This window comes from Schistocerca serialis, chromosome 5 (genome assembly GCF_023864345.2).
Source record: "Schistocerca serialis cubense isolate TAMUIC-IGC-003099 chromosome 5, iqSchSeri2.2, whole genome shotgun sequence".
Classification (NCBI taxonomy): Eukaryota; Metazoa; Arthropoda; class Insecta; order Orthoptera; family Acrididae; genus Schistocerca; species Schistocerca serialis.
Genome location: NC_064642.1, coordinates 463,260,818 through 463,276,916, shown reverse-complemented (window position 1 = coordinate 463,276,916; position 16,099 = coordinate 463,260,818). Strand labels below are relative to the sequence as shown.

General features: G+C 45.0%; 1 protein-coding gene across 2 annotated transcripts in view; it reads left to right on the top strand.

The window, feature by feature from the left end:
- The first annotated feature begins 2,163 nt into the window (after positions 1-2,163).
- LOC126480858 (proton-coupled amino acid transporter-like protein CG1139) overlaps positions 2,164-16,099 on the top strand; it is a 274,379-nt gene continuing 260,443 nt past the window's right edge. For both annotated transcript variants that reach the window (XM_050104232.1, XM_050104227.1), the window contains exon 1: positions 2,164-2,291. The gene's annotated coding sequence lies outside the window, so the exon portion shown is untranslated. The remainder of the gene's footprint in view (positions 2,292-16,099) is intronic.

Below are 16,099 nucleotides of genomic sequence, written 5' to 3'. Positions count from 1 at the left end.
GACGCATGTTGTCAGGCGTTGTCGGTGGATCACGATAGCAAATATCCTTCAACTATCCCCACAGAAAGAAATCCGGGGACGTCAGATCCGCTGAACGTGCGGGCCATGGTATGGCGCTTCGTCGACCAATCCACCTGTCATGAAATATGCTATTCAATACCGCTTCAACCGCACGCGAGCTATGTGCCGGACATCCATCATGTTGAAAGTACATCGCCATTCTGTCATGCAGTGAAACATCTTGTAGTAACATCGGTAGAACATTACGTAGGAAATCAGCATACATTGCACCATTTAGATTGCCATCGACAAAATGGGGCCAATTATCCTTCCTCCCATAATGTCGCACCATACATTAACCCGGCAAGGTCGCTGATGATCCACTTGTCGCAGCCATCGTGCATTTTCCGTTGCCTAATAGTGCATATTATGCCGGTTTACGTTACCGCTGTTGGTGGATGACGCTTCGTCGCTAAATAGAACGCGCGCAAAAAATTTGTCATCGCCCCGTAATATTTCCTTTGCCCAGTGGCAGAACTGTACACGACGTTCAAAGTCGTCGCCATGGAATTCCTGGTGCATAGAAATATGGTGCGGGTGCAATCGATGTTGATGTAGCATTTTCAACACCGACGTTTTTCGGATTCCCGATTCTCGCGCAATTTGTCTGCTACTGATGTGCGGATTAGCGGTAACAGCAGCTAAAACACCTACTTGGGCATCATCATTTGTTGCAGGTCATGGTTGACGTTTCACATGTGGCTGAACACTTCCTATTTTCTTAAATAACGTAACTATCCGGCGAACGATCCGGACGCTTGGATGATGTCGTCCAGGATACCGAGCATCATACGTAGCACACGCCCGTTGGGCATTTTGATCACAATAGCCATACATCAACACGATATCGACCTTTCCCGCAATTGGTAAACGGTCCATTTTAACCCCGGTAATGTATCACGAAGCAAATACCGTCCGCACTGCCGGAATGTTACATGATACCACGTACTTGTACGTTTGTGACTATTACAGCACCATCTATCACAAAGCGAAAAAAGTGGTCCAACTAAAACATTCATATTTCTTTACGTACTACACGAATATGTAATAAACAATGGGGGTTCCTATTTAAAAAACGCAGTTGATATCCGTTTGACCTATGGCAGCGCCATCTAGCGGGCCAACCATAGCGCCATCTGGTTTCCCCCTTCAAGCTAGACGAGTTCCGATCTTTGTAGTTTTTTCGTTTGACGCTTATTTCGTGAGATATTTGGCCCGGTCACTATCAATGGACCACCCTGTATTATGTGCGGCCCAGAAAGCTACAATGTTGGACACTCCTGATTTAGACCCTGACGATTCTCAAGCCTCAGTTGTTAGTTCAAGCTGCCACCGTACTTACTGCGCTGACTTTGCTTATTCTCCAAAATTGAATCAGTCGCGAAACTTTGTGGAAGGATGCTATATTTCGCCGGCCCGAGTGGCCGAGCGGTTCTAGGCGCTACAGTCTGGAACCATGCGACCGCTGTGGTCGCTGGTTCGAATCCTGCCTCGGGCATGGATATGTGTGATGTCCTTAGGTTAATTAGGTTTAAGTAATTCTAAGTTCTAGGGGACTGATGACTTCAGAAGTTGGGTCCCATAGTGCTCAGAGCCATTTGAACCATTTTTTGCTATATTTCCTCGAAAGTTTCTTTTATCGTATACTTTCACGCGTGTCAGCTTTTGTTATTTATGATGTGATATGTTCAAGCATTTGTAACTCGCCGCTATCTGTATTACCATCGCACATGCTTCGCCAGTTCCGTAAAAGAACTTACGTGCAGACGATGGGTAGTGCATCAGACACCTATCACAGTCTGGCGCCGTGTTTTTAATCAGTCATAGGCCTTGAGCATTGTCACCGCTGCTGCCTCTTCCACACTTTCGAAATATTCCGACGCGTTCTCATTTGCTTAATAGGGTACCATTCCGTCGCCCGTCGGCGAAGGTGGCAGGCAGCGTCCACTTTGCGACAGTGGCCGGAGAGCCGGCTCGCAGGAGGCGTGCCCTCGGCCTGCCCCCACCCCCACCCCACCCCCACCCCCCTCCCGTGGGAGCTGTCCATGTGCGTCGTGACGTCAGAGGGTCTGGCAGCCGCCGCAAAGCGCAGCGCGACGGTCAGTCAGCCCCCAGTCTCCGGCGCCGGCGTTGGCTGCAGCCCGCCACAACACGTCACCTCCGCCGAGTCTCCAGTTCCTCACAACAGTCGCCACCGCACGGTCGTAGCAGAACTGCTCAGTTCCTCAGGGGTGAGTAGATAACTTGCCAGGTCACCTGAAACCAAAAAGGCCACACCACTCGCAGCCTTGTGAGTGACATTCGGCTTGTCACAACTTCGTCGGCTTGCCTATAGATTTCGCTCCTAACTTATTCAAGCATCACTTCAGTTCATAGTAAACCTAAAAGAAACATCTCTGAGTGTAATTAGTATCATTCAATCACTATCAAGACACATAAATAACAGATTCGATCATCCTTGTCGAAGGTAAGGGAGGAATCTATGCTGATACCAATGTAGCGGAATCATATATCATTTGAAATCAAGTTACGCAGCAGCTTAGGCAACAAATAAACAAGTTGCAGGAATGTTATTCGCAACAGGCCGATTGCACTGTACAAGTGTATTAATCATCTTATACTGTCAACTACGCATCCATATTTTTTACAAAAAGAAAGGGAGGAAGATTAACGTCCCGTCGACCACCAGGTCATTAGGGACGGAGCACAAGCTCGGATTATGGAACAATGGGAAAAGAAATCGACCGTGTCCTTTCAAAGAAATCGTCCTGGCATTTGTCTGATACGAATTACGGAAATCACAGATGGATGGTCAGTAGGGGTTTTGAACCGTTGTACTCCAAGTCCAGTATGCTAACCACGGCGACAACTCGCTCACTACACGTATTTTTACGGAGTGAATGATTGTCTGGTATCACAAGAAACAGGTCTAAGAGGAAACGAAAATTTTAATGGCTGTAGAATAATATTCTTCGGCATAATATTTCTGTGTCTTATAGCGAGAAACCAACGTTTAGCCAACTGTACATTCAAAAGGATCTTGTACAGCACCTGAAAAGTAATGACCATGTTTATAAACTTACTTGGCTTTTGCATATCTTTATTAATGGATCTGATTTCTCGTATCTTCTTCTGAAAATACTTCGACATGGTTTTACTTAGTGCACATCGAGGACTACTTGATAATGACAACGTATTAGATTGTTAAAAATAGACTCAAGAAATTGGCGACAAATCCAGAGGATATTAAGCATCAACAGTGCCGGCGATACACGCCCGTCTACATTGCCGCAACACTTTAAGAAGCTTCAGTTGCCTGGTTGGTTGGTTGGTTGGTTGGTTGGTTGGTTGGAGGGGGGGGGGGGGTTCGAGAGACTGAATAGCGAATCATCAGTCCCTTCGTTTACACCACTTCGGAACTAAAAAGTGTGAGGAAGGGAAGGTGGCATTTAACGTACCGTCGATTTCGAGATTATTAGAGACCGAATACCAAGCTGAACTGCAGGATGGTTGTAAGGAACTGATAGTGACCTCGGAGAGACAATCACGGCTTTTACCCGGAACGATTTAGGGGAATCATGGAAAATCTGAGTTCTATGCGCTTGAGAAACGTACAAAAAAAAAAAAAAAAATAAGCCACAGGAATCTGATGCGAGACTCAAGTGGAATGGTCATGAGTGGGATCTGCGCAGCCCGTTCATCATCCTGTACCCAGAATGCTTACTCTTCAACAGTTGAAGTAATGTAATTCTCTTCTACGAAGAGCAATCGGCATCAAGCCTGATTGTGTCTGTCCCTATTAGCTGAACTCCTATCCAACTGAAACTACTGTAACAGTAAAAAGATAGAAATAATCGCTAAATCACTGTCGCGAAACCTTTAGCAACGATGATGGGGAAGATCTCATGAACTCGCGCACGTGGTGAAGGTGTAGGTGTCCAACCCCTATTCCTTCGCTTTCATTCATCGGCGTAATTCCACAACCGCTGTATTGCGAGACCTGTTAGAAGAGGACTATCGTCTGCCGGTTTCAAAAACGCCGTTGTTGTGGGAGAAAGTCTACAGGGTACATTTATACAAGTTTTAGACAACTACGCAACTCATGTTTTATATGAAACTATTAGCTAAGCTTATGCAATGTTGTGCGAAAATGCTAACAAGCTATAAACTATAGATTTGATTGAAATTTGTCGTAATTTCAATAGGTCTGGCTGTAAGAGACCTTGTCAGACAATGACACTAAAAATGCAATAAAACGAGAAGAATTCTTTTAGGTCTCCCTTTCAACTGACATTGTTGCAAGACGTTGCAAGAGTAAAGAGAAGAGAGCGTGTACTCAAGCCAAAAGCAGACTTGGTCTTTAATGTAAGTTTTCACAGTCGTTATTCTTCATCTTTCGCGGAGATGAGGAATGATAAGGAATAGAGATGCCATGCACTCATAACTTATAGTTGGCCTAATGGACAATAGGTAATAGAACGTGACGTCTTTTGACTACGAAAGCAGAAGAATGTTATGGACATGACAATTTGTCTGCTTCGCGGGGAAAAGGTGCATATTAACAACTACAGATCGGTTAGGGAGTTCTCTCTCTTTAACGTGATTGCAACTGCCGAAAACTTTGTGCAGTGGTCTTAACATTGCTGTGTTGCCGAGGAGTATAAAAACCATGAATGTTTACGTCCTTCTTCTGGTAAGGAGTGTGTATCAGACGAAATTTTAATTGAAATATATAAGCAAAAACCTGAATAGCCAACATCGCTAATTATAATTTCATTTCCGATTACCGTTTCGGAAAATCCAAGCTGCCATCATAGGATCTGTAAAGCATAAATTACAAGCATAATAAGGCCAGATATAATAAGGTGGGTCTCACATTTTCACAAAAAGGATATATACAACACACCTTATGCAAGTACTCCTCCGTACATCTTCCTCATAGGTAGAACATATCGTGTCAAGTCGTAAAACCTCATTCCAGGAACATGAAGAAAGTGATATATTGGCATATAAATAGTAAAACAAGATTTACATAAAATATCATACATGTTGCACCGACTGCGCAAGCTCACATACGCACAGCAGATGGAAGGAGACTGAGTGTGACAAGTCAAAGCAAAGATGTTACGAACTACCAGCAGGTGGCACTGTAGTAGTAAACATACAGGAACATGATCGTAACGTATACAGCACTAGGATGAAGTTACATCCAAGGAGTCGACATGACAATACAATATATACATTTTAGTATGTAATTATATAACACGAGTAATCCAAACAAGAATAAATTGGAAGAACAAAACTCCTTATTTTTTTACTTTTAAAATTGCAATTATTACAAAATTATAAAAGAAACTATTGTACATCAGTCTTACTACTTACTACCTATATATTCAAAATAGTTATAAGGCAAGTACAGTGTGGACATATCGCGACTGAATAGGGCTGTAGAAGATCACTCGAGGCCTAGGTGATAAGAATACAGAAATGATGCACGAAGCACATGCCGTAATGTATGTAGGTGACTTTAATCCTCAGGCTCCTTTCAACCTCTGTGTGATATGAGCTTGCATAGTCGTGCAATATGCATGATATTTTATGTAAATCTTGTGTAATTGATGACATGCCGAAGTATCACTTTTTTCATGTACTGGAATGACGTTTACGACTTGACATGATATAATGTGCGTATTTTGGAGATGTGTTGAGGTGTATTCCCCATAAGGCACAGTATGTTGTACATATCCATTTTGTGAAAACATATAGCCCCAGATTATTATATCTGACCTGATTGTGCTTCTGATTTTCGATCTACGCGCTTCTCAGATCCGATGATGGCAACTTAAATTTGTCGAAAGCGTTCATGGGAAATAAAACCATAATTCGCGATCTTGGCCGTTGCAGTTTTATTTCTGTATTTCATATAATTCTAGATAGTCCCCATATCTGAATGATGTCAAGCATTCACACATTTTAAATATCCTATCAATAGGTAACAAGATGGAAGATGGAAGATGAATTTCAGTCTCTAGGGAACACATCATTACGCTGTTTCTGGCCAAGTGAATTAAATTATTATTGGTTTCTATTTGATAAGAAGATTCACAAAATAACAGTGCAACAACAAATCGTCATTTAGAGGAAATTACCTTACGCCAATAGGTATTATGATCTGCAGTACCACTGCCAGCTTCGTTACAACACTATTTCCTCAACTTAATCGTTGGACCTGAGGTCCCGTTGGTATGGAATGTTTACAGTTCGTTTTGTGCGAGATAATTTCTGCAAAACTGAAACGCTTCTCAAAGCTACTGTTACTGGAACAGTTCTGCTGTCGGAAATTGTAAATCAGTGAAGCGCTTGCTTGAACGAATGTGGTCACATGAAGACAACACGACGAATGTGGTCACACGAAGACGACACGCAGGTCGTGTAATACTCGCAGATTACAATGGCTGTAGTGAAATCCTTCTCGAGCTTATTGCCAGTGCTTTGTCAGCTGAGTACTTTGATGGAGCAGCTCGACTGCTATTCAGCCAATTTAGCAGCGTCGCGAATCATGAAGCCTCATCTGCGTGAACTTGTTTCCTAGTTGCTCCTCGTGCTACGTAGAGCAGAAAATAGAAATTTGCTATTTTTTTCTTTGTGTGCAAGAGTGTCGAACGAACGAATGCCCAGCTGTCACAATATTCGTACCTGAATAGTCTGTGTCCATTGAGAACTAGCAATGCCACAGAAATAACTTTTCGACAGTCCTTGAGAAACTGCCCTAGCACTCGCTACGTCCAGAAGTCGCCCATGGGAGACCTTGCTCACCTCAAAACGTACGCAGGCAACCTTCGCTCTTCATATATTATCACTGAAGCGTAAGCGGCAACTCGGACAACGATAACGATATTAAGGAACGGCCACGAACGGGGCTTCTAGTAGGACACGGTAATAATGGCGTCAGGCGAAGGTTCCTGGATGTAAACATTTAAATGTTTTATGTATGTGTTTTCACCTTGCACCTTGCACTTGGGAACAATCAGTTGGCGGCTGAACTGGAAAACGTATACACATACACACACGCACGCATACAAGCGCAGACATGCACTTTTATAAACAGATTGTACATTATCTTTATTAATCGTGCGACCTTATTTTTCGAAACAAACGTTTCACCTGGCGAAAAGCTCCACAACTGTTAGTGACCTCTGTAAATCGTAGCGGAATGGTTCAAATGGTTCAAATGGCTCTGAGCACTATGGGACTTAACATCTGTGGTCATCAGTCCCCTAGAACTTAGAACTACTTAAACCTAACTAACCTAAGGACGCCACACACATCCATGCCCGAGGCAGGATTCGAACCTGCGACCGTAGCAGTCGCGCGGTTCCGGACTGAGCGCCTAGAGCCGCTAGACCACCGCGGCCGGCGCAGAATCTTAATATCAATATTATGAAACTGACAGGGTGAGGTGTTAAACGAATCTTTTGTTTACATTAACTTCTGCAGAGAGAGAGAGAGAGAGAGATAGTATGTCTTATTTTAATAAAGATTATTGTTTAAAATTTCGGTTGATTTGTTGGGGAACGAATGTACAGCACGGCACTTGTCGATGACTTAAAAGGAGTCCGCACCCGGTAACTGAGTGGTCAGCGACACCGAATGTCGATCCTAAGGGCCCGGCTTCGATTCCCAGATGGGTCGGAGATTTTCTCCGCTCAGGGACTGGGTATTGTGTTGTCCTAATCATCATTTCATCCCCATCGACGCGCAAGTCGCCGAAGTGGCGTCATATCGAAAGACTTGCACCACCCGAACGGTCTACTCGACGGGAGGCCCTAGTCACACAACATTTACATTTCCTTAAAAGGAAATAGATGTAAAGGGAATTTGCAACGGAGAAGACTTGCAAGTTTGTAATATTAACTTCTTTACACCGGCCAAGACGTTTCATTGCCTATAAAAATGTGGTCATCGGTCTCCTAAATGGCTCTGAGCACTATGGGACTTAACTTCTGAGGTCATCAGTCCCCTAGAACTTAGAACTACTTAAACCTAACTAACCTAAGGACATCACACACACCCATGCCCGAGGCAGGATTCGAACCTGCGACCGTAGCGGTCACGCGGTTCCAGACTGAAGCGCCTAGAATCGCACGGCCACACCGGCCGGCGTCGTCACCGGTCTTTGATCTCCTGCATACTATCTTTGGGACACAGTTGACGTCTGAACTAGTCCCATACGTGTTCTACCAGAGACAGACCTGCGGACCTAGCTGACCAAATGATTACATCACCGCCACGTACATAGTTCACAGAGACAAGTGACATATGTGGACGAGTGTAGTCCTTTTTGAAAAATGGCACCACGATACTGTCGCCAGATGTCCATCACGTACATTTGTCCCTTGAGTTGTCTCAGCCACTACCAAACGTAATTTCAAGTTATACCCGATGCCCTTCACACCATCATGCCACGAGTGTCTCCGACCAATGGTGCGAGATTACACAGAATGTTGCGTGGAGTCCGTTATCTGTTCTCGAATGGCAAACGCTGATGTGAAGTGGTTACAATACGCTTGGTGCGCAAAACGGTGCCGGCCGCTGTTGCCGATCGGTTCTAGGCGTTTCAGTCCGGAACCGCGCAGGTTCGAATCCTGCCTCGGAAATGGATGTGTGTGATGTCCTTAGGTTAGTTAGGTTTAAGTAGTTCTAAGTTCTAGGGGACTGATGACCTCCGATGTTAAGTCCCATAGTGCTCAGAGCCATTTGAACAAAACGGCGATCATCTCATGTGGTAGTCAGACATGGTCAACCAGAACACTGAGGCCGAGTGTGTTTGCCCTCAGTTCCCATGGGGACCAAGTTCGGGCCACCGTCACATCCAAATGCTCTAGAAATCTGGGTATGGCATGAAACGACCAGCTAGTGAGATCGAGACCCGCAGTGAGACCCCTCTGAAACTGGTACGTGATTACAACGCCGTTTCACTCTAGTACGTGGCCTCTCCGTCTCCTTCACAGCGATCAGTCAACATCTGACGCTGTTCACACCCCTCCTAAACCCTAAAAGACATATCAACAACAACAAAAACGAACAATACTAAACACAAACAACACTAATGTTCTCTGGTCATGTTCTATCTGCCACAGAGAATTACAGCTCTAATTAACTACATATTGCCGATGGTATGTACGTGTACAAAGTTACATTAACCCCCAATCACGTCTTTTGGATGCTTAACTTCTTTTATCAGGCACTGTAGTTTTAAGATTTCACGACTAACAGCTCTAGGTATATTTGCTGTTAGTTAACAGCCATAAATTAAGACACAAAAGAATTAGAGACATTGGATGCGAGTGGGCATTGATTTAAATCAATGGAAAAGTTGGAAACTTGTGCCAGACCGGAACTCGAACCCCGGTCTGCTTACTAGCCAGATGCGCTGACCACTGAGCTATCAGGGCACAGTGGTCATCGCAACGGCACGGGCTACCCTGGTACGCCTCCCGTCAGACCAAAATTCTGAACCTCTCTACACACTACGAATGTAGTGCCCCTTGTGCGTTATCCTCTTTACTTGCGGCATTTCGCCAACTTCCGTAAGAGTTCAAGTCTGTTGTCTGTTCGCTCAACAAACTCCGAAAGAACAGACACCACATATATATCCGTAAATTACTTTTTCAAAATGATACTGAATTGAAACACCTGTCTCATTAGCGGTGCTGATGTGGATTCAATTTATGATAGTTATTTTTTATTTTTCTTTCTAGATGGCTAGCCAGCCTGTATGACATGTTTTGGTCTTCTTCAAATGGCTCTGAGCACTATGGGACTTAACATCTGAGGTCATCAGTCCCCTAGACTTAGAACTACTTAAACCTAACTAACCTAAGGACATCACACACATCCATGCCCGAGGCAGGATTCGAACCTGCGACCGTAGCAGCACCGCGGTTCCGGACTGAAGTGCCTAAAACCGCTCGGCCACAGCTGCCGGCGGTCTTCTTCAAAGTGATACTGATTCGATCCGATTGTCTCTGTAGCGGTGCACGATGCTAGTTCAGTTTGCTAGGAGGAGGAGAGGGGGCAGAGTGGGATGGGTAAATGCTGTCTCTCCTGTACTTCCATTACTGGTTACGGCCTTGGACATGTCTTAGAAGACTCTTACGTTCATGGAGCGTTCAGAGGTGACAGTGTAGCCAATGATTCAAAGTGTCGTACAGTCGAAAGAGTAAAAACCGCATATTATTAATGAAAATGTTGAACACATGACAACTGTATTATAAATACTGAAAGTAACTGAGTTAATAAACACTGCATGAATGCAGGGACGACGTGGGCGGTGTTACACTCCCATTACATGTATATCAGAGAATTTATGTTCTGTGGCGCTGGAGACGGTGATTTTTCGAAATAACTGCCCAATGTGAAGTGTCGCCGTTAACAAGTATCGACGTTTGTGGTCTTGATTGCTAAAGTAGTGGACTACTGATACACGCATGGATCGGAAACCATTCTTGATCACACGGCGGCTCCATCACAAGCAGGACCAACGTTGCACCCACAATTTCAAGACGACCATCAGGTAACGTTTTCTGAAGCTGAACAACGAGTAAGGGAACCGCTCTGCAGGCTTACTTTCACGCGTCACTAACGCGAAACCTTCCTCTGATGGTATAGCGCAAGGGGGAACTGGAAGAATCAGACGTGCAGCATCGTGTTTTGTCATGAAAGTAGACTCTGCTTTGACGTCAGTGGCGTTGACCAAAACAGAGGCTGGTACACGGCTGTATCAGGCTGTGACCCAATGGGCCAATTTAGGGAGTCATGGCGTGGGGAGATATAGCCTACAAAGAGTCTGCACATCTGGTTCTTGTTGAGAGAACTCGGAACCGTGCAGCAAATCAACATAAGATCATCTAAACTAATTCGTTACTATTCTTACGTCAGAGATTCCTCCAGGAAACAAATTTCCTACTTTATTGTCCACTACGTTCGTCGACTTCCCTATGATCTTAATCATCGCATCTGTCCCATTTGCAGGACATGGTGGAGCAACGTCTGATTCCGTCGGCTATATACACTGCCTGACAGGAAAGTAGAGCATCCAGAATACGTGGGCTGATTTTAAAGTAGCTTTATGCATGTACACACCCTCGGCAGGTATGTAAATGGTTACAGAGTTGCAATTTTCTGTGTCAGGTAGAAAGGCCAACACAGTGCGTTAGTGTTGTTCGTGGTTAGTGTTGTTACCAGGTCTTGTAGGGCATATAATAGGCGTGAATAGTGTCATAAGGTGAATGACCACGGTGAAGGACAGAAGATGCCCCACACCAGTGAGAGACAGCGTTATCAGCACCTGACAGAGTTTGAAAAGTGACCTCGTTGTGGGCCCCATTTGGCCGGCTGGTCGAGTCGTGTAATATCCAGATTTTGTTCAAGTTGGGCTATACGTGAAAGTGAGGGCAATCATGCTCGTCGCCAACGTTCCAGTCGACCAACTCCTACAATCGCATGGGAGAATCGCCTTATTGTGCACCAAGAACAGTGTAACCCGTTCAAAACCCGCTCCTTCAAACCTTGCTCACCGACATATCAACATGTGAAGTTTCATCTCATTCTTCCTCCGCTTCTAATTTTTTTTTTTTCACGCAGTGCGTATTTGCAGGGAGACTCGTGAAGTATCGGCAGTCTTAACTTTTTTGACTTTACTATGTAACTGTGGTGGTTAATCTGAGTATTAATATACTATTATATACTATTCTCTTACCTCAAGGACATGTTCTATGAGTAACACACCTCTGATGATTTCTTTTTTGTTATTCGTAGTACTTAATTACATCGAAAATAAAAGAGCTACAGTTACAAGGCTTGTAAAAAGTATTTTGCAGTATCGGCCTCTGTCTTCTCTGTGATAATGTCGGTTATTAATGATTCACTGCTGTGATACTTATTGAATAATAATAGCACACACAAATATCGGAACGTATTTTTACTATTTCAGCTCTGTTCGCCAATGTTTAGCTCACTGCTTTACGGAGATCGCAAATAAAATACAAAACATTCTCCTGATCCACACATCCAACATGTGTTCAGCCTCTACAGTTGGTACAAAACACCCAGTCTTCTTAAAATGACGCCAAAAACGTAATGTCCTCTTCAGTCTCTTCTATTGACTCATTATTTCGAATAAAATCCAGTTTTCATTGACGCTTTGTAATTGGTTTTTCATGGCCACCCTTTGCGTTTTTATTTTCGAACACTGAGCTTTCTTCAACTCTGTTTCAGATTTTATTTTGTCTGTTTTTAATTTCTTCTCATCGGTGGTGATATTTTTCTTTTCTGATTGTTGTAAACGTTTCAGCAGCCTTCCTTGCAGTCATTTTGTTAGGCATAACCATAACCTTGCTCACAAACATTTACATGCACTCTTCAATCCATTATCCTGTAACTTTATTCCCATTTTTCGCCATTTACATCTGAGAAGAAGTGAGAAGACGAAAATATAATTTAAAAATTGAAACTACTTCTGAAAGACAAGCTGGTGGCCGGTACTGCACGACAAACACGCAGTATGATCTAGTTATATTATACATTCTTTCCAAGAGATTATTATTCCTTTCATAACATTCCTTACGTAGCATAGATAGTCTAAATATAGCGACGAAATTAATCACTTACTAAAAACGGGTATCATAAATCTCAAAATAGCTTCTGTGTGCTAAGAGCTATAGCAACACTATCAATCACTCAGAGTAGACAAAGCACTACAGAGAGGAAGAAGCTATCCGATTTCACAAAAAACAAACTTGCTTTTGCTTACTGTACACTTCTGCCATCTAGAGGCGGAAAAGAAAATCACAGTAGTGCCCGGTATTCTAAGACGGTCGACACTGACGACGCTCCCCTATATTTCTGCTTTGCAGGCCACCTTAAGGTGCGCATCGGTGGGTACTTCTTGTACCATTATCACGTCCCCCATTTCCTCTTCCATTCGCGAATAGTGCACAGAATGAAAGGCCGTGATAAACTGCCGAGTGACCTCGAGTCTTTCTAATTTTACCCTCTCGGTCTTTTCGCGAGATATACAGCGCTACACAGCTAAGAAAACTCATCCCAAATATATCCAGATCGAGTAAATAAATAGAAGTGCGGTTTTCGCTAAACTATATACCTAAGCCACTTACTCCCGTAACCAAGCTCACTTCGTCATTACCCTTCTCGACATCCTCGTCTAAGCCTTTCTCGCACCCACCCCTCCTTCCCCTTTCTCTCTCTCTGTCCTGGCGCGACGACAGTATCACCTCCTTTATCAAAACATCCGCTCCTGCCCTGTTAACAAGCCCCTCTTCATGGATACCTTGTCCCAGCACCAGCTTGACACCTTCATCTTAAATGAAACCTTCCTCCAACCAACCTTCTCATATTGTCCGCTCCTCTCCCTATGTCGTTCACCATACTGATATTCCCTGACCCTTAGCGAGAGGTGGGGTCGCTATTGGCGACCTTAAGCATCTCCCCATCTGGCCATAACTCTTGCTCAATGATCCTATCGAACACCTGGTCCTAAGCGTATTTTCCCCCCCACCCTCACCATCACCTGTGCCACAGTCTATGTCCATACTGCTTTTCCCACCCTCTAAGACTTCCTCTTCCATGTTGACCACAACTTCTCCACCTATGTGACTGCCGCCGACCTTAACATTCGTAGTCGCGATTTTGTCATCCTCTAGTGGTGGCGTCAGTTCCTTTCCACCCTCCAAGGCGACGTTGTCACCCTCCCTCAAGATATCCATCCTGAAAGCAACACAACCCCTGATGTCGCCCTCGCTTACCCCAGCCTGCTTGGGAGCATCACTGCAGTAGTCCTCGACACCACTGGCAGTGACCACCTCCTAGCCCTTCTGAACATCTCCTTTGCCCCTCGTCCTCCCCCAACTCCCTGCCCTGTCGCCCCTACCAAAGTCGGTCATGACTACTGCTGTGCAGACTGGAATTGCGAATCCATCAATAACCAGGTTGGAAGCCACTTCCTCCCCTTCTACCATCCTGATGACATTGCTCACGCCCAGTCCTTCGTCCAGAAGACCGTCTCTGATGCTGTGGTGGCTCACTTCCCATCAAACTTGTCCACCCCCACTGTCCTCCCCTTCCACCACAGGATGTACTCTGTCTCTGCAGATACCACCGGCTCTACCATCCCTTGCTCTGCACTCGTGACCAGGACACACTCCTCCACCACAAGCAATTACAAAGACACGTTCGAAACCTCCTGAAAGCAAATTAACGCCAGGACTGGCGCCATACGTGCACACGACTCAATGCCACTCTCTCTGTCAACTCCTCCGCCTTACTGATAGCCATCCCATCCCATATTACCCACTCCTCCATGACAACCGCCCCTTCCCTGACAACCTCAGTAAAGCTAACCATTTTGCTTCCCACCTCTCCGAAGTCTTCTCCATACCTGATGACCCTAACTTTGATTACTCCCTGTTCCCCGATGTCATTGACCACACCGATACCACTGTCCTGTCACTTGCTGCCAGCTTCCAATGCCTGGACCAGTTACTGCCCTCAGAATTGAACACTCCTATAACAGAACATGACATTAAACTCGTCCTCTGCTCCAAACGCAACACCGCTCCTGGTCATGATTGCATTACCTATCACCACCTCAAGGAATGCCCTCTCTCCTTTCTCACCAACCTTGCCATCCTGCTCCACCCTGCACAACACCATCCTCTCCACTGGCTTCTACCCTGACCTGTGGAAGACTTCCCACATCCTGTTGTTCCCTAAACCTAACAAACCCCCTTCTGACACTTCCTCCTAACACCCCATCTGCCTCACCTCTGTGTTCAGTAAGGTTCAGTAAGGTTCATCCCCTCCCACTGTATCTATCACCACCTAACTCAACACCACTTCCTCCCTCTTACCCAGTGTGGTTTCTAGCCCTTCTTCTCCACTGATATCCAGCTCCTTAACCTCACCCATCTCCTCTCCCTCCGACTTAACTCCCATCACTCTGCTATTTTGTTTCCCTTGACCTCCAGAATGCCTATGATCATGTATGGCATTCTGTACTCGTTTTCAAGATGTAGACCTAAGCCCTTTCTATCAACTTTATCTGCCTCACTATCTCCTTCCTCTCCCACAGTCCTTCCTATGTCACCATTCATAATACAAATTCCTGTACCTTCTAGTGTACCACACATGCGCCTCAGGGCTCTGTCCTTTTCCCTCACCTATATCTCCTGTACACCATTGATATGCCCAAGTCATTCCCACCCATCCATCTCCTTCAATATGCTGATTACAGCGCTTTCCTTGCCTTCTATCCTACCGTTCAACAGTCCCAGCACTCATTCCAAACCCACTTTTACAAGTTTACCACTTGGTGCAACCAGTGGCTCCTTCAAATCAATCCTTCCAAAACCCAGGCAGTCGTTATAGGATGTACCACCCCCTTGTTCCAACTCCTTAGTTTCTACCCAAACTTGAAATACCTTGGCCTCACCCTTGACCATCACCACATCTGCTCTCCCCATCTCCTTACCATCCAAAGCAAAGCCCACAGAAGACTCCACCTCCTGAAACTCCTGTCTGGCCGGACATGAGGATTGCACTCTTCCACCATCTTTCATACCTACAAATCCTTGATCTGTCCTCTCCTTTGTTACACTAGTGTTACATGAATTTCACCCCTCATAAATTCTATAAAGCCCTCCAAAAACTTGAACGCCATGTGCTCCGCCTCACTTCCCGTATCCGTCTCCCATCTCCCACGAGGATCCTCAATGACCTCATCCCCTTCCCATGACTCTTTCTTTTCCTTCATCATGTCCGTGTCTTCGTCAGCAACCACTACCTCGATCCCTCTCACCTCCTGGTGTCACCATTCCTCTCCACTCCCCACCCACTGCCACACCTCTACCAATGTGTGTCTCCCCCCCCCTTTACTGATCTCCACATCCTCCACCTCCTTTCTCAAAGGAACTTCCAACGTCTCCCTGTCCGAGATGATGTGCTTCACTCTGATATTTAC